Genomic DNA, 25390 nt, shown 5'->3' with positions numbered 1-25390 from the left:
ACTATCAGTAAATACTTTATATATATGGTTCAGTTACTATCAGTAAGTACTTTATATATTACTATCAGTAAGTACTTTCTATATGGTTCAGTTTGTCCAAAACAAAGAGTTTTTTTCCACATCCAGATGTTTTATTTATGAATCTTCCCCAGATCTTTCTAACCTGCAACACAAACAGAGGATCACGTTGCTTTACTGTAATGTTGTATTTTTGTATTGCCACGTCCAAAACTGTTACTTTTCAGGATTTTTATTCAAAAATATAAAAAGTAGCAGATCTACAAGCTCAAAAAGTGTCGCTTCGCACCTCGTTTCTAGCTTGTAGATCTGCTACTTTTCATCGAAAAAAATGAAAAAGTTAAAATATGGAGATAAGATATTACCATCAAACTAAACACCTCACAAATACCTCATATTACCATCAAACTAAACCTAATCTCACCTCACAAATACCTCATATTACCATCAAACTAAACCTAATCTCACCTCACAAATACCTCATATTACCATCAAACTAAACCTAATCTCACCTCACAAATACCTCATATTACCATCAAACTAAACCTAATCTCACCTCACAAATACCTCATATTACCATCAAACTAAACCTAATCTCACCTCACAAATACCTCATATTACCATCAAACTAAACCTAATCTCACCTCACAAATACCTCATATTACCATCAAACTAAACCTAATCTCACCTCACAAATACCTCATATTACCATCAAACTAATCTCTCAAGAACAGATTCTGCTCTGCGTAAACAGCAGAGGGCGCTGTTTTTCCTTTTCATTTGGCGATGGGTTCCCAGATTGCCATCAAACTAAACCTTATCTCACCTCACAAATACCACATCAAACTAAAACTAATACAAACTAAGTGAAGCATTCTCCACAAACCTAAAAATAAACCAACTACACTAGCAAATCCACTTTAAAAAACGGATTCAAACTAAACAAAATTTGGGGTGCCCGCTGGCCTAGCGGTCCAGGCACATATCACATACTGTACACTGGTAATCCAGCTTGACAACGTGTCGCAGGTTCGACTACCAATCCCAGCGACCTTTGCTGTGTGTCACCCCCTCATCTCTCCCCCCATTTCCTGTCAGCCTACTGTCCTGTCAAATAAAGGCATAAAAGCCCACAAAAATATCCTACAAAAATTTAAATAAAAACAAATAAAAAATGTAAAACAATAAAGTTAGAAAACTGAGCTGTTGAAACGTGTTGATCTGATCCTGTCTGATAATAAAACAGAATGTATCAAATGTCTTTTAATTAATCTATGTGAGTCACTTAAATACACCCTACCCTGAAGCTAACACACGCGCACGCACGCACACGCACACACACACACACGCACGCACACGCACACGCACACAGAGATTACTAGTAAAACTATTATGACTCATCTCAAACTATTAAATGACTCAATATTAAATGATGCGTCTGTCTGTCCATAGTCTATTATTGTTATTAAAAACAACAACACGTTTTTATCACCCTTATATGAACCCAATTCTAAATAATAATAATAATGATAACATTGCCCCGTAGCAATTTACAATTTACAATGTAATCATTTATCAGACGCTCTTTATGCTGAGTGACTTACAATAAACAAGGTAAACACATACATAGAATGTATATATATAATATAGAAATATATAATAATAATAATATAACAGTATAATATAATATAACTTACAATAAACAAGGTAAGCACATACATAGAATACAGAGAGACAGTGTAGTGTCTCAGTAAACTATAGGATCATAGAATACAGAGAGACAGTGTAGTGTCTCAGTAAACTATAGGATCATAGAATACAGAGAGACAGTGTAGTGTCTCAGTAGACTATAGGATCATAGAATACAGAGAGACAGTGTAGTGTCTCAGTAGACTATAGGATCATAGAATACAGAGAGACAGTGTAGTGTCTCAGTAAACTATAGGATCATAGAATACAGAGAGACAGTGTAGTGTCTCAGTAGACTATAGGATCATAGAATACAGAGAGACAGTGCAGTGTCTCAGTAAACTATAGGATCATAGAATACAGAGAGACAGTGTAGTGTCTCAGTAAACTATAGGATCATAGAATACAGAGAGACAGTGTAGTGTCTCAGTAAACAAGTATCATAGGTAAACAATGAGACTAGCACCAGTGTAAATAATATACTTTCTAAATAATAATCTGTACATTTGAATGCTTAGCTGGAGATTAAAAACTATGTACAGTATAATAAATATAAAAGTTGACAAATGTATTTTCCTAAACTAAAGCCCTCTAGCATGGCTCTGCAGAAGATAACAGATAAAACCAAATGATTGAGTTTCATCAAAAGTTTAATCATAACTCACCTTGAGTGTGTCTTTGTGTGTCTTTGTGTGTCTGTACGTTTGCACGTCTGTGTGTGTCTGTGTGTTTATGCCTGGGTTTAAATAATAAGTGTGTAACATGTGTAAAAAGTGAAAGGCATTATGAGGGGGGGGCACATGGGCATCAAACAGATATGTTGGCATCAAACTAAAATAACTGGATGACTGGATTTTTCTCCTCCTCCTATCTCTCTTCTCCTCTCCTCCTCCTCCTCCTCCTCCTCCTCCTCCTCCTCCTCCTCCTATCTCTCCTCTGAGCTCCTCCTATCTCTCCTCTCCTCTCCCCTCCTCTACTTCATTGATTTAGTTAATTAAGTACGTTTATTGTCTCCGCCGAAGGTGGAGAATATGTTTTCGCTTTGTGTGAGCAAACATTGTTAGCCAAGCTAACATTGGGCAAGCTCCACGTGACACGTGTCAATTTGTTGACACCAATGCCTCTGATTGGCTAGAGGGACGCGTGACGAAATAAAATTCTATAAATAGGTGTGTCACTTCAAAAAGCCACTACTTTTTGAAGTGAGGTAAAACAGTACCTTCAGTAAGTCCAAGTCACCCGTCTGTGCGTGTGTGTTTCCCTCTGAGAACACCTAACATTGGTCAAGCAAAGGCGCAGAAGGCCAAAGCTAAGAAAGCATACTCATCTACAATTGTAACGTAGAAGAGGACTAGAGTTGAAATGATCCCACAACAAAGCCGAACTCTTAATACGTGTCAATATGTTGACATCAATGTCTCTGATTGGCTAGAGGGACGCATGACGAAATACAATCCTATAATAAAAAGGTGTGTCACTTCAAAAAGCCGTTTACGTTTTTGAAGCGAGGTAAGACAGGATCAATCAGTCTTGATTGGAACAGTATCTTCTAGTCCAAATCACCCGTCCGTGCGTGTGTGTGTCCCTTTGAGAACACCTGACATTGGTCAAGCAAAGGCGCAGAAGGCCAAAGCTAAGAAAGCATACTCATCTACAACAGTAACACAGAAGAGGACTAGAGTTGAATTGATCCCACAACAAGACCGAAATCTTAATACGTATTAATATGTTGACACCAATGCCTTTGATTGGCTAGAGGAATGCATGACGAAATACAATTCTATAAATAGGTGTGTCACTTCAAAAAAACGTTTACGTTTTTGAAGCGAGGTAAGACAGGATCAATCAGTCTTGATTGGAACAGTATCTTCTAGTCCAAATCACCCGTCCGTGCGTGTGTGTGTCCCTCTGAGAACACCTAACATTGGTCAAACAAAGGCGCAGAAGGCCAAAGCTGATCAAACACACCAATCAACTGCTGAAACTGTTCAAGACAATGAAGATGAAGAAGACAGACAAGTATTTGAACAAACCAGTCAATTATGACGACTCCCATATGATAGATTGCTTCAATGTAAACAGAGCATTGCTTCAATTAAACAGAGCTAAGAATCATAAAGAAAGAATGAAATTAATCAGAGACAAAAAATCGCTAAATGACAAAAGACGAAGACTAGCCATGAATGCTTACAATATGACACAGCAAAGATTGCTACAATCTCTGGAAGAAAAAGTAGAAGAGTCTAGACTATGATAATATAATTGCTATAGTCTGCTGGCGGAGACTTGTGCTCCGAGGAGCACATTTTCTAGTTTTAACATTTATTTTCCATTATGCTGTCATAATGTCTGGTTTATTCATAGCTGCATGCTGAAAATAGCTGATCTATAGAATTGTTGCTTTAAAAAGGGATATTTCACTTTCAAAAAATGTTTGGGTAATTTTATCGTCTACGCAGGCCTTTGTGAGCCCCCCGGACAGTTTTAAGTTGCTTGATTCAGTATTTGGATATTTGGATATTTGATATTCATTATATCAGACACGCCCCCTTCCTATGCAAACACTTCAAACTTCATTTTAACAATTGATATATTCATCAGAAACACCCGTCCTTGGTTCTGGTGACTGATATTGTCCTTCTAATACACGAGGAGACCGGCAATTACTTTTTTCATTTTTATTTATTTTTTAAATAGGAAAATGAAAAAAATTAAATACAATAAAAAGTATAACAATAATAAATAAAAAAAACCCGCGTATTAGGAGGGCAGTATAAGTCATCAGAAAGAAGGACGGGTGTTTTCGATGAATCCTTCATGGTTAAAATGGAGTTTGAAGTTACAATGGGTTTGTATAGGAAGGGGGCGTGTCTGATAAAACAAATTTCTAATATCTAAATAGTCCGTCCGTCCTTTCGGCCTGGCGGAGACAATTATATTTCTGTAGATTCTAACTTGAATTACTGCATCTCCTCTCCTCTCCTCTCCCCTCTCCTCTCTCTCCCCTCTCCTCCAAGCAGAAACACTGCTCCTGCCACGCCCACGGGAGCTCACACACACCTGTGCCCACTTCCACTGAGTAGCCTAGGTTATTTATTACCTCACTCATGCCACTATTCTCTGCCTGTTTATCAGACCAGATTAACTCTAGTCTCGCTCTAACCTATTATTCAGAACCTGTTCTCTGCCTGTTTTGACCCCTGCCTGTATCTGGATTTTACCCTTGCCTAACGCCCTTGTACTTCAGCCTGTTAGGACGGCTAAGCTTTACCCCTTTTGGACCTGGCGCCACACTGACTGCCCCCCCAGAACTCTGACCCACGCTGCCTCTTTTGACTACGTCTCTGCCCCAGCCTTTGTTCAATAAAACTCGTTGAACTTTGTACCCCTGCCTCTGTGCCTTCTATTGAGTCTGTTTGGTGCCTGACAGATCCCATGGAAAGATGCCACGTTTATCCCTTCAGGATAAGACCCGTGAAACAGGGCAAGTGGAAGCTGGTGTTCCGTTATGCAGAGTAACGGCAGCATTATTTGGTGTCAGCCCTGGTACCATTTACAAACTCAGGACCATGTTCTGTGAGACTGGTGAAGTGTCCGTCCCGCAGGGATACAAGACAACACCCCAAGAAGACCGGTTCCTCTTGCTTCACTGAGGAACCAAGGGCTTTGTTCCAGAGATCAACAGGCAAGATTTGCACAACAGTACACGCTGTGCTGGCACAAACCTGTGGCTAGAACACACTGTGCTGGCACACACCTGTAATTTAACATTTATTTTCCATTATGCTGTCATAATGTCTGATTTATTCATACCTGCGTGCCGAAAATAGCCGATCTATAGAATTGTTGCTTTAAAAGGGATATTTCACTTTCAAAACATTTTTGGGTCATTTTATCGTCTACTCGGGCCTTTGTGAGCCCCCCCTGACAGTTTTTAAGTTGCTTGATTCGGTATTTAGATATTTGATATTATTTTATCAGACACGCCCCCTTCCTATACAAAGCCATTGTAACTTCAAACTCCATTTTAACCATGTTAGATTCATCAGAAACACCCGTCCTTGGTTCTGGTGACTGATATTGTCCTTCTAATACGTGAGCAGACCGTGTTTTTTCAATAACTTTTTTCATGTATTTTCAAAAAAAAAATTGGAAAATGAAGAAAAAATTAATAAAATAAAAAAAAAAAAAATGAAAAAAGTTATCGAAAAAACACGGCCCTCTCACGTATTAGGAGGGCAATATGAGTTCTAAAACTTTTTCATGTCAAGGACCACCTAAAAATATATGTATTTGGCAGCGGACCCCATCTCAAAATAATTTGTTCCAGAGACCCCAAGAAGCAAAGATTTGAGTTTAAAGTGTATATATATATATGTTCTAACACACAGATTTTCACGATTATTTTCCCAAAAAGATAGCAGATCTACAAGCTCATAGCGGGGCACTCGGTGCCGCGCCATGACCTTGTAGATCTGCTATTTTTTTATAGCCAAAGATATCTAAAAATGACATCAATGCGTTCCCAGTCTTAATGGGTTAAGCAGCGAGGAACGCTGTCGCTTTCAATGCTAGTTCAGGGCACTATGTGGCAATTTAGATGCACTGATTGGGCAGGACAATTATCCCAAGCGTATCGTTCCAACAGTCTTTTTTTTTACCACTACCCTCACACAGGACCATTAAAGACTCAGTATGTGATAAATATATTTATACCAAGGCTATATAAAATACTTGCTTCTGATTGGCTGGCATTGTACAGCCTGTCACCGCTTAATTGCCGCTCTAAATCAATGTTCATGATATATTAAACTGCATGTAACCATAACAACAATATTAATTACACTGTAGAAGCTGTTGTCGGACTAGAACGTGGTTATCAAATATAGAAAATCCTGTCTTTTTTTCTTTGGTACGTGACTATGACTAAAAGCACAATACATTTTTGGTTGGCAGCTCATTCAAGGGTATAGTCTGCTGAGTGGGTCACTGCCCTCCCTACTTAAAAATATCTGCTGGTAGTCCTTCACAGACAATCACATCATATCACAAATAAAGAAAATGAAATAACACAATATTTCTCCTTTTCAGGTTTCTGTCAATACGTCCCTCATAACTCAAAAATCCAAATTTGGGCCACAAAAAAAACACTCAGTGCCACGCTATGAGCTTGTAGATCTGCTATTTTTTGAAAAATCGTGAAAAAAGATTGTGCAAATATTTGAATATATATATATATATATTTTTAAAGCCAACATTTTTAACTCAAATCTTTGCTTCTACAACATATTTTGAGATGGGGGTCCGCGGCCAAATACAAATCATTTTGGGGGTCCTTGATCTGGAAAAGTTGGAGCACCACTGATATAGCAACACACTGTTAGGATTTAGAAAACATTTTTAGATATGTATTTATTAAAAATATATTCAAAGATTTACAAAAGAAATCACGATCTTTCAAAAATAGCAGATCTACAAGCTCATAGCGCGGGCACTCGGTGCCGCGCTATGAGCTTGTAGATCTGCTATTTTAATGGTTGAATAATGGTTAAAGTAGTTACACAGATGTGTTCCCGGTTTTAATGGGTTAACCTGGCTCTATTCAAAATAGCTATACCTCCAAAGAAGATCGAATTTTCAGCATCAGTGGATCAGTAGGTAGAGCGGCCGTCTGGGAATCGGAATGTCTCAAGTTCAAACTTAGGCTCCTCCAAGCTTTCATGTCAAAATGTCCCTGAGCAAGTCACTTAACCCCTAACGACACCTAGCTGAGCAGAACATTGCTGGGTAAAGTGCAGAAATAGAATTTCCCAAAGTGGATCAGTAGTACCCTTTTTTCTTTATCAGGAGACACTTTGTTGCCACGTACTGTATGAGGTTCATAAAGGAACTTGCTCTGTCACATGGGGTCCAGTGACAACCGAACAAGTTGAGACAAGATTCTATCGGCACACAATGGAAAATGTGGTGCATCAGTAGCTTTGGACACACAGGCTACAACAGAGAGTGTAGGCCCTAAAGGTTAAAAACTAAAATGGAACTTTTTCATGTGATGACAAATGTTCTGAGTTTTGCTTTCATACTGTACAAGTCCCCTGAACAGTTTTTTTCCCCATATGTGCAACAAACAGGATATAACTAGGCCTGTTTTGGAATACATCGTGAATCAATACAACACAGACACAAACCAATACAACACACACTGGACACAATACATACAGCAGACAGACAGTAGCTACTAGATAGATACCAATAGACACAGTGTTCAACTAAAACAAAGCATGCTGTCTATATGCTTAGACAATGTGTCACCTAATGTTCTATAAAATATGTTAAATATGGACAATGCGTCACCATAATGACTATATGAAAGGCAATGCGTCACCATAATGACTATATGAAAGGCAATGCGTCACCAACCATAATGTCTATATGATATTTGATATTAAAGGTAGGGTAAGTGATATTATTGGGTTAAAACAAAAAGTATTTTGTTAAAAGGTTAAAGCACTATATTCTGATAGTAATCATTGCTATAGAGTGTTTGTTCAGTAACAGGAGTCTCCCCGTCTCTCCAGCTCTATAATAAACAGAAAATACATTTTCGGTAGGTGTCAAAATCTCAGCCAATCAGGAGAAAGTACCCATTTTTAAGCTTCATTTTTATAGTGTTCCAGTTCCAATTTTGCCTGCTCATTTCTTAGTGTCATCACTTCCAATTTCACTTGTTTATTCTATATCCTGATTGAGTTCTCTGTCCGGATTGGATAAAATTGGAAATGAAACTGAAACTGAAACGAAAATGCATTTTCTGTTTTATAAAGAGCTGGAGAGACATGGAGACTCCTTATATGGACAGGACACTCTATAGTAACGAGCACTATCAGAACATAGACCCATTTTGCAATGATTTGAATAATTGCAAATCACTTACCCTACCTTTAAATAAAGACATTGCGTCACCAATAGGCACAGCCAGCCTGTGCCAAAACCAGTGGTCATCAATATGTCTGTACACGGACAAATGTGTCTGTGCCAAATATTAGTTTTACATAACATTGTAATGTTCTTATTGCCAGACCCAAGGGGTCGGGCTTACATGAGGCTTTGTACCCGTTTCGTCCATACATGGGCATGGTCACTTTGTCCTCCGGCCCCAGCCAAAAAAAAGTCTGTCACTTTGTCCTCCGGCCCCAGCCAAAAAAAAGTCTGTCCCCCTTTCGTCACGAACTATTCATGACATCATTATTATGTCACAAGTATGTAATTAAGTAAAGCTCATCATACTAGAACTTCATTCTGGGTCTGGCAGAACCAGGTCTCCTGGTCTTGTTTTGAACATATAAGACCCTTTACTGAATGTCTGTCTCCAGGATTTCTTCAGAATATGTCACTGATTTACTCTGGCACATTAGGAGTCCTACTAGTCCAGACTTTTCAAGGACCCCCATAACTCTGAGAGTGTACCAATGGAATCAAATGCACCCATTTGATCCCATTTGTACACTCTCAGGGCCCCATTCTCAGGCCAAAAATTCCCCGTTAAATCGGGATAATGGACCTGCGCCGCCCCAATAGGTTATTCTAGCACCTGCTCTACCCGTCACCATTATGCCGACGCCGTTATTTGCGCGTGGAGGTGTGCCCGTGGGCGTGTTGTTGCTATATCCCCCACATTGCAATTCTACAGACACACATGGGTACGGCTTGGGGACGGGGGATAGTGGATTCTAGAAGCACCCGCTGGTTTATAAAATCACCCCTCAAGTGCACACAGACACTACAATGGCTTTGTGCGTTGGACCATGAGCCGTGTTGCCAGCCTTGGAGAGAAATAAGCAACCGCAGTCCGCAGGTCTATGAAAACAAAAAGAAGCAACTCTAAGGCCACATGAGCACTTCAAACTACTAACTAGAGCTTTCATATCCCCTAAATATTTCAGCCCGGCTCGACTAATAATTGACAAATTAGACCCAGCCCAGCCCGTCAGTCATTTTTCTAAAGAAGCCTTATTTCTCATTAAATCTTGGTAATATATGAATGATCTGTGTGTGAAATGCGCTCTTTCTTTATACAAACCCATGCTCGCTCACTCTACCGCAAATGCCTCTCTCTCTTTGTACAACCCCATGCTCACTCTACCGCAAATGTGCTCTCTCTCTTCATATAAACCGATGCTCACTCTACCGCATATGCGCTATCTCTCTCTATACAACCCCATGCTCACTCTACCGCAAATGTGCTCTCTCTCTTCATATAAACCGATGCTCACTCTACCGCATATGCGCTATCTCTCTCTATACAACCCCATGCTCACTCTACCGCAAATGTGCTCTCTCTCTTCATATAAACCGATGCTCACTCTACCGCAAATGCGCTATCTCTCTTCATACAAACCCATGGTCACTCTACCACAAACGCCACCACCACTCCCAGCGGGGTCATTTTGATTCTATGACGGCTGCCGTCTAGTTATCATCAGTGCCAGTGTTGTGAGGAAAAACAACTAACAAGCAACCAGGTCTAGGAAAACCAGCCCAAAAGAAGCGAGTCAAGCGACTATGGGCCACATGAGCACTCTAACATATACATCAGCTATTTGAAAATAGCAGATCTACAAGCTCACAACGCCTCCCATGCAAACGCTACGTTCATGACCCCCCAAAATAACCATATTTGAACTGGGGACCCCCCCATTTTGTTTGACTCGGTTCCACAGATAAATATTGTGAAAATAGCAGATCTACAAGCTCGCCAGGCGTTGGGTGCTCCATTGTGGTCTCGACCCACAGGTTGAGAACCACTGCATTAAAAGCTCCAAGCAAGTTACATGTCTAGTATGTTGTTGACCACGTAATGTAATGTTTTTGGTTTAGTGATAGGCTACTCCGTGGCGCGCGCGCGCCTCATTGTATGCTGCCCAAAATAACAGATCTGTAACTGTCGACACGACATGACGCAGCGCCGTTGATAGCTTGTATGTCTGTTATTTTGGGTAGGCGACGCACATACGCATCGCAGCAATGTGTCTGGGTTTGAGAGGCTTTGATTGATGTAAACTTAAAGTTTAGCTCTGTTCGGGATTACTGAACAAAGGTGGATGATGAAAGATAACGGGGACAATATGGATGTAAGTTAACTTTGCGTCACTTCAGAGGAAACTATGGAGCAACTTCAGAGATGTTTACACACCCCTGGAATCCATTAGAACGGTGGAAATAGAACGATAACAGCCAACGTGAGTACATAGGCTATAGACCTTTCCTAAAACTGTCCAATTTATTATACCCATGTGCTACTGTTTGTCTGTGTACCACGTAGGAGCGTTGTCGCAACATGATGTAATTAATTATTTGGGAGCAGCCAGTGTGTACCAATAGTATACATATTTTAAATGGCTTTCATATACTATTCCGGATCTGACTAATATGACAAGCTTATTGTGAACACAATAGGCTACAAATTAATATAAAAATGTATTTGGATTAAAAAAAAAAAAAGAAGGAAAACAAGCCCAATGTGGCTTATAATAATCAGACCAGGCAACAGTGCAGACAGGTAGATAGGCTAGAGCATATATTGGATCGGGATGACGGCTAGCGCAGTCTTCTCTTAAAGGCAATGGCTTCTGGCACGGTGATTGGTTTTATCATTGTAACGCCCAAACCACACCTATGCATAATGTAACGGGTAGCTCAGGTGTTTGGCGGGTGAGGGGGGTGCCATAGAATACCGAATTTTGCGGGGAAACGCCTCTTGCCTAGTCCGAAATCCCTAATTAGTGGTTTGTTCAAATCTGGCTCTGAATAGAGCCCTCAGAGTTACAGACCACCTTCAAGGAACCCCAAAGGTCCCTTGACCACTGTGCTATATAATAAATTGTATTAGGGCTAGCTCTTCATGTGATTCTGGTAATATTATTGTCCACTCATTTGTATGTCCGTGGCAAAAATACAATTTTGACAGAAATGTCCACCACAAGCCAGCAGTGATGACCCCTGGCCAAAACAAACACACAATCAGACAACAGAATAATAGTCTGAAAAGCCTTAAATGCACTCAAACAGATGTGTCAGACCTCAGGTAATAATCCTTTTACATGGCTACAGTGGCCTAACAGTGGTTCTCAAAGTGGGGTCCATGATGGAGCGGGTTCCTAATGGACCCTTGCCTGCAGGTCTGTAGCTTTGAGAGTGTGCAAATGGAACCAAATGGACCCTTACATTGGTTCCACTTGTACTGTAGGCTGCTACACCAGTGGTTCTCAAACCTTTTCATGTCAAGGACCCCCAAAATGATGTATGTGGCCACGGACCCCCATCTCAAAATATTTTGTTCCAGGGACCTCCCCCAGAAGCAAAGATTTGAGTTACAAATGTTCGCTTTGAAAAATATATTCAAAGATTTGCACAAATGTTCACGATTTTTCAAACATAGCAGATCTACAAGCTCATAGTGCGGCACCATGAGCTTGTAGATCTGCTCTTCTTGAATAGCCAAAGTATAAAATATGGATAAAACTGTTAAAATGATTGTGACCCTTTATTAACTAATTTTGGTGGGGACCCCCCGGTAATATATCAAGCAAAACCAGCAGAGAAAGGTTAAAGTTCCATTTCTCACCTTTAGTTGTCTTCTTCCTTATCTGTCCAATAATACTTCATCAAAGTTCAGCTGTTTCGGTCTGGTCTGAAGCCCAATGACTATAATAGCCTGCCCTACGAGGTATGAGGCTATATATACTTCATTAATATACTTAATTCATAACTAATAATTTATATAAATAAAACTATGCATTACTCATTACTCGTAGCCCAATGGTGACGCCGAATTGTGAACATTTTTTAGAAGAAAATGTTTAAATTCTCTTCCTCTTCTTCCATGACAGCGTTTTCTCCTTTCATTTTGTAAGAACCGTCGCGTCTCTGCATCAAACAACAACATGACTGAAGCCAGGATTATACTTCGTCGCATGACGGTGTTGTTAGCCAAAAACCGCAGACCTACAAGCCCACGGGCCGCGGGCGTGTATATTTTCGGCGGTCACTGACGGCTCAAGCGTTTGTAAATGTCCGCCACAAACAGTAGATATTATCTGATTGGACAAATGCACGTGTGACGCCTCAGATTATTATGCAATGAAAATAAAATAATAAATAGATACGAATTCAGACATTTTGTGCTTATTTGCAATTTTTTATTCATTTATTAGCTATAGGCTAGCCTACATTTATTTTACATAATGCCTTACATAAAGAAATAGCAGATGTACTAAGCTCGCAGCTTACTGCATGAGCTTGTATAGGCCTATCTGCTATTTTTTAATAGCCAACTCAAAAATCTAAAGCAGGGGTCATCAACATATTGTGATGGACATTTTCCTCAAAACATTTTTTTTTTGCCACAGACATACAAAATGAGTGGTCAATAATATTACCATAAATACGTTCAGTAGACTCAAGCTGTGTTTTTAAAGAGGGAGAGTGGTTATAGTCCTCATCCCTTTGTACTTTATTTTATTTTATTAAGATAGCATAAGTAGGAAAGCTGAGAGGGAAGGCGTAGATGGAGCAATTAGTAACCCAGTTTAAAGAAATGCTTTAAAAGTGAAGCGTATTATTGTTATTATTTCCATGGCCATCTCTGCACTTTTGTCTACTTTCTACTTCACTTTCTTCTTCTTTCTAAATTGAACTAATGACTTTTCAAAGCATTAAAGACAATCAGAAACAGTGAGAAGAATTGTCATATTGACATATTTTGTCATATTGACAAATGTCATTATCATCTAAGCTTAAAAAACTCAGACAGATTTTTCCAGGCCCAGTTCAATAGGCACGTTTTGTATCCGCCACTGTTTGGTACCTGGTTTAACACGGTTTGAATACCTGTCTGGCTGTGTCTTTATTAGAGTGTTAAAGGAGTAGTTCACCCAAAAAATTACTTATTTTCTATCGATTGCACACCCCATGAAGCCTTGAATCCATGGATTTATTTGTGTTTTTGTTGCATTCCTAAGCTAATCATTTGATTCCTGTCACCTACCGGCTAATGTATCCGGTAGGAGACACAAAGTAGATTATGTGTGTCTCCTACCGGAAATACACCCGGGCATCAACTTATTGGCTTAGGAATGCGACAAAAACCAAAATAAATCCATGTATTCAAGGCTTCATGGGGTGTGCAATTGATAGAAAATAAATCATTTTTTAGGTGAACTCTCCTTTAATGTCAATGGGCATTTGGGAAACTAAGCTCTTATCGTGTTAAACTAAGTTAAAATCAGTTGACATGGAAGACATTTTTTGGAATGTTCTCGGCAGTGGCGGCGTTTCTGGGTGTACTGGCACCTTAGGCCAGTGGTTCTAAAAGTGCGGTCTGGGGACCCCCAGGGGTCCTTGAGGGGGTTCCAGGGGGTCCCCAGCAAAATTACTTAATAGCATCAAAATCAGTTTAACCACTTTAAATCTATTTTATACATCAGCATACAACAATGGACAGCAGGCATTTTGTCTTGATGAGAGTGAATGAGCAGTATAGATAATCCAATATCATGATGATGAGTGACTTGCAATTATATTCTGATTTGCTTTGAGTAAGGAGGTGTCCAATGATAATGTAGTAGAGTAAAAGAATAGTTTTAAATGTATTGAAGTAAAAGTGAAAGTTGTGATGAGTAGGCTATTAACTCAAGTAAAGTATAGAAGTATTGAAACAAAGTACTTGTACTTTGTTACTTTTTACACCACTGGTATTTCTGCATTAATTAAATCAGTGTCCTACCTATTAAACCCCATATGTTGTTGAGTGGAGTGACTCAGGGCTCTGTAGTCTATAGGGCCTATTAGTGTCTTTCCTGTTTTCGCTCACATTAAATATCTTCGCTGAGAATAGCCGATCTACAAGCTTACACGACGCTTGTAGATCTGCTATTTTCGGCACATGTTTAGTTTAGTGCATGGTTCTCTACTCTGGTCCTGCGGACCTGCAGGTTTCTAATAACTTTCCACTCTGGTATAGTAGTCAATGACATTCACTTCACTGGGGTGTATGTTAATCTCTGATTGGAATAAAAAACAGTACTCTAGGTCCCCACAGGCCCCCATACAGTACATAAGAACAGTTTGCTCCGATGAATATGATGGGGCAGTACAGTTACTGTGTTGCAGTATGTCATATTATTTTGTAGGATATGATTAACTTACCCTTCCTCTCTTGAGTAAAGCAGCCTTTTTGCATGTCACCTCACCAGAGGTTACATCCATACTATCTTTGAGGGATGTGTCCTTGACGAATGAGCGGGCAGCCGGGGGGAACGGCGAAGCTATTGTTTTACAGGCACACACACACACACACACATGTTACAATTATTTTTGATTCTATATGGATAATTTGCATAACGATTACCTCAACAGTACCAAAGCTACAGTTTTGTATGTGCATTAAATAGACCCAAATTGATAACACTAAGGAGTACATGCCCATCCAAAGTACACACCCACCCACACATTGCAGTATTGATACTTTTACTTAAATGAAGCAATTGAGCACTTTTTCCACCACTGCACACACACACATTTTAACCATTTATTTATGTCCACACAAAGAAGAGCATACAAGGACACACATATTAAAGGTGCAGTAAGATTACATCACAAAATCATGGCATATGTCATCAATCATGACATTATACAATAAGCATGTCACTCAGTACTCTATGGGTATAAGTAACAGCGTCTCCGCCATGTGGCAGCTGCCAATTATAGCAGAGACAGAACAATACTTTGCCAGCCTTTTTGCCTCCTTTTTGGGCATCCCAAGTTGTTGGAACCCTCTAACACACACACACACACACACACACACACACACACACACACACACACACACACACACACACACACACACACACACACACACACACACACACACACACACACACACACACACACACACACACACACAATAGCAAACATATTCACTGTGTTACACAGGTCCAATGTAGCCTGCAGGCAGGAATACAGACTGGAGTTGAGCTAAATGGACACACATTTACGTGCACTGCACACAACATGCTAATGTGCAAGTGAACAGACACGCACTTTGGTACTCGGAAGTACTCATTCATGCACAAGGGTGCAATCACGTGTGCGCCAGCCCACCCCCAGGCCCCCCACACACACACACACACACACACACACACACACACACACACACACACACACACACACACACACACACACACACACTCCGAAAGAGACGGAGAGAAGGTGAGTAGACAGACTGGCAGATGAAAATAGAGATAGAGAGACCTCTATCTCTATCGAGAGATGGTGTTTGACCAAGAGAGAATAACAATGGAGTCTTGCCCTTTTTTCCCCCGTGCAGCCACTACAAAATCTCTGTTTATCTGAAAGTGTTTCATAAAATGTTTTCTAGGAGTGAGCGTGCACAAACACTGACAGAAGTGCTCAGTACATTATCTGATGAGCGGGAAGGTAGTGGGCTGTAACGAGCAGCCCATGTTGTCATGGTGGGGATGGAAGGGAAGGGGACAGGGGGGTGGGGACAATAATGGAAAAGACTGTAGATTGATGCTGTAAACATCCCTGGTTCATCCTGCAGTTTCAGCACTACCAGCAGTGATGGAAGTACTGTAAAAGTGTCAATATCGCAATATTAAAAATACTCTGTTACAAGTGAAAGGCCTGTATTACAAATTAAAAAAGTAAAAGTAAATTATTAGAAGTATTAAAATATACTTAAAATATACTGTACTATTTTTATACTATATATAAATAATATACTTAAAGTACCAAAGTAAAAGTACACAAATGCGTAAAAAGGTGTAAAAGACAATCTATAAATAAAGCAGTTCTACAAGCTCACAGCACATGTAGATCCGCTATTTTCGAATAGCAGAAGCATGGCTTAATTGGTTAATGCATACGTTTTGTATAATATAATAATAATCTAGATCTGCCAAGTAACGAGTAACTGAAGCTGTCTGACATGTAGTGGAGTAGAAGAATAAAGTATTGAAAATGTAAATGTATAAAATAAATGTGTAAGTAGAGTACTTGAGTAAATGTACTTAGTTACTTTCCAATACTGACAAGCAGGCTGGCGGTGAAAGGCAGTCAGTGGTGTAGTGGTTAAGGTGTTTGCATCATGATGCACATGACATGTACCCTGAACTGGCATGGGATAGAATCCCATTACAGGCCCAGGCCCCAACAATGCCTCTCACTCAGCTTTCCATCCACTTGTCCTGTTAAAAAGAAATAATCCATACTAAAGCGACTGGATTGCACACACACACACACACACACACACACACACACACACACACACACACACACACACACACACACACACACACACACACACACACACACACACACACACACACACACACACACACACACACACACACACACACACACACACACACACACACACACACACACACACACAGTTTAGTTTGTGTAATTCTGGATATGTATTGCCTCATGTCTCTGAAGCGCATTCCAAAGCACAAAGCATGCCGATAGTGGTGAATTTGAATGTAATGATGGCCTATAACCATTCATATCCTTGCTGCTGATGTGTCCTTTTCAAAAGTGTCGTAAAAAGTAAGTAAAAGTATCAATACTGCAATATAGAAATACTCTGTTACAAGTAAAATTCCGGAATTCAAAATGTACTTGAGGTAAAAGTACAAATGTATAAGTACTCATTATGCAGAATGTCCCATTTCACAAGTTTTCAAATGTATAAAAAATCTTTTGAAAATAGCAGATCTACAAGCTCACAATGCGTTGCATCGCAACGCATTGTGAGCTTGTAGATCGGCTGTTTTCAAATGGCCGAAATGTATATAGGGCTGAAGTGGTTAAATGTGTTTAGTAATAATAAATCTACAAAGTAACTAGTAACTAAAAGTTTTCAAATAATTGTAGTGGAGTAAAAGTATAATATTTGCCTCTGAGATGTAGTGGAGTAGAAGTAAAAGTACTGAAAATTGGAAATACTCCAGTAAAGTAAAAAAAATACCTTTAAAATTGTACTTAAGTACAGTACTTGAGTAAATGTACTTAGTTACTTTACACCACTGCTGCAGTATCAGCTCAATGACTACACAAATAAATGAAATATCTTAATGGGAGCCTGAGCCACTTAGACATGCAAGGCGGAATACATGTCCATCACACTCAACCAAGTGGCCTACACTTCCTCACAACAAGCAAGGCATAATAATGCATTTTCAACCAAAAAGAGCCTTGGCCGAGATTGAAATGAGTCCTCACCTACCCTGGCGTCTATATTGTAATCAAGCAGCAGCTATACCTCCTTGGCTTCTCATTCTCATCTCGTCTCTGATCCCTGGGAGCGCAAACAGTACTCCCACCAGTCTAAATCTAATTCACACGTTCATCTAATAACCCTTGTGTAAACTCTCTCTGCTTTGTGCAGGGACACGCCAACCTCCAATCCATATCATAATAGATTCGTGCCAAGACTGGGCCTCAAAAACATCAACTTTTGCTTAAGCCTTAATTGTGATAAGGTGGTCTTCAATTTGTTCGGCATTAAGGAGGATTTTAAGTTGGAGCATTAAATCCATGACATTTTGGTCAAGTCTACAATATTATGATTGGACTATTAAAGTTTGGCTCATGAGCTCTCAGATTTCAATCATATTTTTGTTTTAAAATAAGATGTTTATTGTCACTGTATTCAAATACAACAACATTTTGTTCGGTGCATCCACGTCAAATCAAATAGCAGCATTAACAAAGACATACAGATACAGCAACATTATGCCATAAATAAACTGTTAGGTTATATAAACATCCATAAAAATAAACATCCATAATACATACAATAATAAATCTTCATCAAATGAGGGCAAGTTGGGGCGTTCAATAGGGGACTCAACAAACACGGACATTATGTTTTTTCGCATGGAAAAACATGGGCTTCTGTCTTCCTTGTATCCCTTCTTGTCGCCTATTTTGATAGATGCTAGTTACTGTGTACTAAGCAGATATACTGTATGTTGGTTATATATACTGTTCCTTATTTAGATTTGTTGATGCTAAGAATGTTAATTAGTATGTTGTTTAGACAGATGCTGGTTTGATGTTTACCTGGTATCCTAGTTTAATGGAAGCACTAAATTGTTTTCTTGCCTCTTTCTGTGTGTGTGTGTCTGTGTGTGTGTGTGTGTGTGTGTGTGTGTGTGTGTGTGTGTGTGTGTGTGTGTGTGTGTGCGTGTGCGTGTGCGTGTGTGTGAGTGTGTGCGTGCGTGTGCGCGTGTTTGTGTGTAATTATGTGACATTTGTTGACGAGCATAATTAACTTTTACTTTACATGTCACGCTTGTAAGTCACTCTGTATAAGATCGTCTGCTAAATGCCTAAATTGTAAATTGGACACGGCCCACACTAACCAGCTTTGAACCACATTCAGATGAGCTGAGATGAGTTTCATTGAAGGCAGATGTGCTGTGAAATACTACACTGAGGCGGTGACACTACTCACATTGTAAATCAGGTGGAGCTTGCCCCCTACGCTTGGTTAGTAGCAGAATAAAGAAAACCAGAATACACACTGAGCAAGAGGAGCACAGAATTACAGTCTAAAGCTTAAAATGCAAGGAGAGGGCTACTGTAGATGAGGACGTCATTATGTGAACATCTTAAGCCTTCAGCAGAGATGGGGCCTGTGCAGAGGTGGAAAAAGTACTCTCATGTTTTACTTAGGTAAAAGTACCAATACTGCAATGCAGAAATACTCTGTTACAAGTAAAAGTCCGGAATTCAAAATCTACTTAAGTAAAAGTACAAAAGTATTGGTATGAAAATTTACTTAAAGTACCAAAAGTACCAAAAGTAAAATTACAACAATGTTTGAAAATAGATCGGCTATTTTCAATTTGCCAAGGTATAAAATCGTTCTAAAGTGGTTAATGTATGTTTTATAATGTAATAATGTATATCTGCAAAGTAACTAGGAACTAAAGTTTTCAAATAATTGTAGTCGAGTAAAAGTGCAATATTTGCCTCTGAGATGTAGTGAAGTAGAAGTAAAATTATAGACAATTGGAAATACTCCAGTATTAAGTAAAAGTACCTCAAAATTGTATTTAAGTACAGTACTTGAGTAAATGTACTTAGTTCCTTTACACCACTGTGCCTGTGGCACTTGAGCTGACCAAAGTAAGAGTTACTAAGAGTAAGTAAGATGCACTCCTCTGTTTTTGTTGGATTTGGTCCTTTTTAGTCCGTGAGCCAGGGGGGTTGGTCATTACCATCTGAGGGGAATAATGCTCATAGTGATTTTTGTCAAGGTATGCATGTCTAGAGTTAGAAAATATGTGATAGCCTTGCACCAATGGTAGCTTTATGGGTGCTATCATGCATTTTATGTTATAACACTAGGCGAAAATTACATGGGTCAATATATGAAAACATACTATTAACCCCCCCCCCAAAAAAATATACAAAAGGTTTTTCAATTGGTTCTGGTACGTCTAGGCATGCTTAAGAACATACAAAAAAATCTAGGAAATTATATTTCTCGTAAAGCCATCATTTTCAAGATGGCGTCCAATATGACTGCCAGGAGCTTAAATGGCTTTATGATACTGTTCAACCTAGAAAGGTGGTTTTGGTGTCTAAAACTAGGTCTTAGGGTTCAAGAAATATGGCTGAATCAGTGAAATTACCATCAGTTAATTTTTTATTGCCAAATCAAAGATGGTGTCCATCCCATGGTGATGTTCCATTGTACTAAATTATGTTAAAAACAACAAAATATTGCAGTTGTGTGAGGGAATCTGTGAACTTCGTGAACGTGATTCATATGGGGACCTGGGGGGGGGGGGGCATTCATAGGTGTAGAATCTATTTCTAATGTTATATTTTGACTTGCTGGTCAGTCTTTGGCCTATGTGCTAAAGGTCAGGTCAAGGTCTCTCTCGCACCTTATCGTCCAACCAGGTGTCCAAGCAGGCAGCAGATATGGTCACTGGTTGACATGTACAGCAGGCCCTATTCACCTCACAATTGACATGGAGCCGTTTGTTGACACCTTGCAGGTATATAAGCTCTATAATGTAATTGTGCATCCCGGTGGGATGCATGTTATACAGTCATTCTTCAGCTGCATTGCAAAACTGATGCAAGGTTCAGCACTGGAAGTGGAAATGCATGTGGTTGCAGAACATGACAGGCAAGTTCAGTGGTCAGTCCTGAGTGTATCAGCAGCACTCTGAAGTGGTTTCTATCAACTTGGCCAAAGACATTTGAACAGATACAGCAGTAGCCTACCTGGACACTGCACATCTCCATCCTACTGGCTGACAGTGGGTAGACAACTTCTTCCTACACTTCACATCCACCAGTTTGAATGCGCAGGGAGACACATTGACATTAACTTCACCTTTTCTCTCATGAAGCACATGACTGAAGCACTTCTTCCATGCTGGCCATGTGCAGTGTGCTTGATATCTAACCCAGTGCCTGCTGAAGATGCATGTGCTCCATGCCATAGCATAGAGGCTAAGCTAGACCTTGTCTGTCGGCACCATGATGGATTCTGGATCACTGTCTCTGCTGACCAGTCTGGGGAGCAGACTGCCATAATGATCAGGAAAGATGCTGTCATGATGCATGTGAGTGGAGTGGACTGAAGCCTTCCCCAAAATGTGCAGAAACAGAGGGAGAGTTGAAGCACTGGTGTGTCTTGGTCATAAAATATTGGGGTGTAGGATTCCTCACACACAGAAAGATCATCTCTTCAATCCCATCCTTGGCTAATTTGCCCCCATGCTGTTGTGAATAGTAATGTCCTTTACCCACATGAGATGTCATCATGAAGAGTAAGAACATTAAGCAGAAGCCGTTGAGCATGTTGTACACCTTCAGTGCTGACGATAGATACTGCATTTAGTCATGATGAGGCAGACATCACCATGAGTTCCTATATCCCTGATGCAGCCATCTCTGGAAAGGGTGTGATACACATGCTCAGTGATTACACTGATGTTCTTGTCCTGTTGTATGCTGTGTATTGGGGTGTATCAGGTGGACCTACAGTGTAAAGTATAGATGGAGCATTGGGATGGGACAGTCTTATATGTATGACAAAGGCAAGATCAGAGCACACTGCACTTTGCTGGCAGGGAACTTCCCAGGCTACCCTGATGTGCTGGGTGAGGTGGGTGCCACAAGTCAATGGCCCTTCCTCCAACACCGACCAACCTGTTGCACCACATGTGGGCTCATGTATTTACAAGTGATGTTGTGGAAAGTGGCAGACCACCAAGCCCCACCTGACAAGTCGTTTGATGTCACAAAATTTGGATAGGAGATCTAGGATATTCTTGTTCCTGTCATTGCTAAGGGTGACCCCACCGTCAGAGCTATGTGACATGGTGCAATATCAATTTAGGGCACAGAGAGTGAGAAGTACATCACTGATGTACTGTAACTGCTCTGGTGAAGATGGTTACTGATGATATGTTCAAGCTACAGATGAGGAGTGATGTTAATAAGGAGGATACTTGTAAGGATGAGGTAGAACAGGATGTGGGTTGGAGAATACAGATGTAGTTGCAAAAGATACATATTTGACATTAGATTATATCATTTTACATTCATGTTATTATGAATACCAGTTCTTGTGACATGTTAATGACACTTTTCACAAAACAAAATCATGAATAGTGAACCATGAATGTTCATCAAATTGTTTCCATTTGTTGTTCTCCCAGAGGTCAATTTTAACCTTGACCTGACCTTTGACATGATTGACCTGATATTAAAAAAATAACATCAGGAATGGATTCTACATATGAAAACCCTAAAAAAGAGGTATTAAACAGAGGTATTCTAAGACAAGCGGATTAAAAGTAAAAATTTGCCAGGCGTGTGTTTAGTGGCCATTTTGGATATTTTCTTACCCATTGCACTATATTCTGTTTATTGAATTTCATAATACATTTCCTTAGAATCTAACATGGTTTTAAATCTATAGGTAATTTACAAAGGAACCCTTTGTGTTCCATCTTTCATTAAAACCAAAGTACATCTTATGTCACATATAGTCACTATGTTGTCACTGCCTGTAATAGAAAAATATTCTAGATATGCAAATTTTAACCAACCATTTTTCAGAGAGAGAGGGTCAATAATAAGAGAGAACCATCAGTTTGAAGTAGAATGCTTCATTCGGATTTTGAAAACGGTGTTTTGGCTTGTGGTTATAAAAGGAGTGATAACACACAGATAGCTACCACCGATGCAAGGCTATCACATTTTTCCTAGCTCTAGGGGTGTATACCTACCCAAAAATCACTATGAGAATTATTCCCCCCAGATGGTAATGATGACCCCATTTTTGGGGTCCTGGCTCACGGACTATTTCTACCAAGGCCTACACTAACTACTGGCCTGTAATGGATTTATATATTGGGATGTGTGCAATCTGGGCCTGGCTGCAATAGTACTCTGTAATCTGGAACAGTTATATTAACAAACAGACAGACAGATTGTAGCCTACTGTACATGATGATAGTATCAACAAAACATACAAATTCCGATTTCACACACAAACTCAAATGCAGTCACACCAAAGTCCAAATGCTAAGGAAACGAGGAAATGATGAGGATCTTGGCGTCCACACATAGAAATGGTTTGGCTACAGGATCTCGGACTTCATGTGGCCTTCATCAGTTATTTAGTATAATGTCTTATATGACATATCTATGACGTGTGACTCCACATTTGGGCAAGGATTCAGCGCGATCAGGCCGCCATTGACATCAATTATAAAATATAAAGTTAAATAATAAAAAAAAAGTTTAAAACGTGGGGGGAAATACAAGTTTGGTGCTGCTGATCAGTCCAGAGGTTTGAGAGAATAGCTATGGACACACACAGATGCACAGACACACACACACACACAGACACACACAGACACACACACACACACACACACACACACACACACACACACACACACACACACACACACACACACACACACACACACACACACACACACACACACACACACACACACACACACACACACACACACACACTGTCATAGGCAGCTAGCTTCTTCCGCTGGGTTGGATACGTTACTATTTATATACCTTTTATAAAAAAAATTGCATGTAATCAACAATCTGAAAGGCAAGTCGTCAGCTTCCTAAACTAATGGCCTAAGTCATGTTTTGAGGAAAATGACATTTTTGCCTAAGTCAGCTCCTCATGACACTGGCCACCTCTGGTAAAATCGCCTATCTCCTAATTGAAAAGGATCATGCTGTTCCCTCCCCTTTTAGTATAATGGCCTATCTCTATAGTGTGACTTGGGCCAAAATAGCCTCTTTTTTTTGCCTAAGTCACATGGTTTTGTGACTTCGGCCAAAAAAATGCCCCAAGTCTGGAGTAAATCAGTAAATCATTTGTCCTAAAGGCCTTTGCAGACAGGGTGCGATTTTTCGCACGGAAAAAACGGACAATATCATTTTTTAAGGTTTAAATAGGTTTAATCCTATTTAAACCTATTTAAATCTCTTATGTTACATAACTGACAGACAGTGTTATTTTTATGTTATGTTTAAAAAAAAATCGGAAAAAGTTAAAAAACATGACTTAGGCCATTAGTTTAGGAAGGTGACGAAGTAGTATCATGTTGTCAGTTGTCTACGCCTTGTACACAGGAACATCCTAAATGCTAATTTACCAATTTGTAACACTGAGAGAGAACAAAATTCCCCCTACGGGCCCATTTGGTTACACTTGTACGTTCTCAGAGTTAAATAAACACTGAGGACTTTACTGTGCATCACGACCTATCAAAGAGCAGCTTGTGGCGGTTGTGTGTGTCTGCCTGGGGACTGCATTAGTCCCTGATGACAGAGCAACAGGAGACATGACAGGCTAGCGTGGTAAATGGAAATCACATGCACACTGAACGATGTTTGTTGGATGTCCCTTTTTACTCTGAATGTGTGTGTGTGTGTGTGTGTGTGTGTGTGTGTGTGTGTGTGTGTGTGTGTGTGTGTGTGTGTGTGTGTGTGTGTGTGTGTGTGTGTGTGTGCGTGCCTGCCTGCCTGCCTGCCTGCCTGCCTGCCTGCCTGCGTGCGTGTTTGTGTACGTGAGCATGTGCATGATATGTGTGGTTTTGCAGATGTACAGCTCTGGCAGCTACAGCAACATCTGGACCCAACCATCTGATTTTTTTTTTAAAGGAACAAAAACAACAGTAAAGGTCCTTACACACCGGGGCGATTTTTTCGTGCGAATAATACGCTTTTTTTAAAAACCTTGTAAAGTCAATGCAAGCGTACATGGCGCGAAAAAGCGGAAAAGCGAAGCGAAAAAGCGTCTTTTAATTATTCGGAACGAGTCCGAATTTTGCGTATATTCGCACATTCGCCGGTGTGTAACCGCCTTAACACTTGAACAGTTTCTTGACAGCCCAAGACTGACTCTCTCTCTCTCTCTCTCTCTCTCTCTCTCTCTCTCTCTCTCTCTCTCTCTCTCTCTCTCTCTCTCTCTCTCTGCCTCTCTCTGCCTCTCTTCAGTCCTGGCTGTTTCCTTCTTTATTTCAATCACATTCGCAGCCTGCCTAGTGACAAGGTCATCCACAACAGGGTGTAG

Source organism: Gymnoscopelus braueri, assembly GCF_963280865.1.
Source record: "Gymnoscopelus braueri genome assembly, chromosome: 5".
In the NCBI taxonomy this organism is placed as follows: domain Eukaryota; kingdom Metazoa; phylum Chordata; class Actinopteri; order Myctophiformes; family Myctophidae; genus Gymnoscopelus; species Gymnoscopelus braueri.
Note: the sequence above shows the minus strand (reverse complement) of the source record.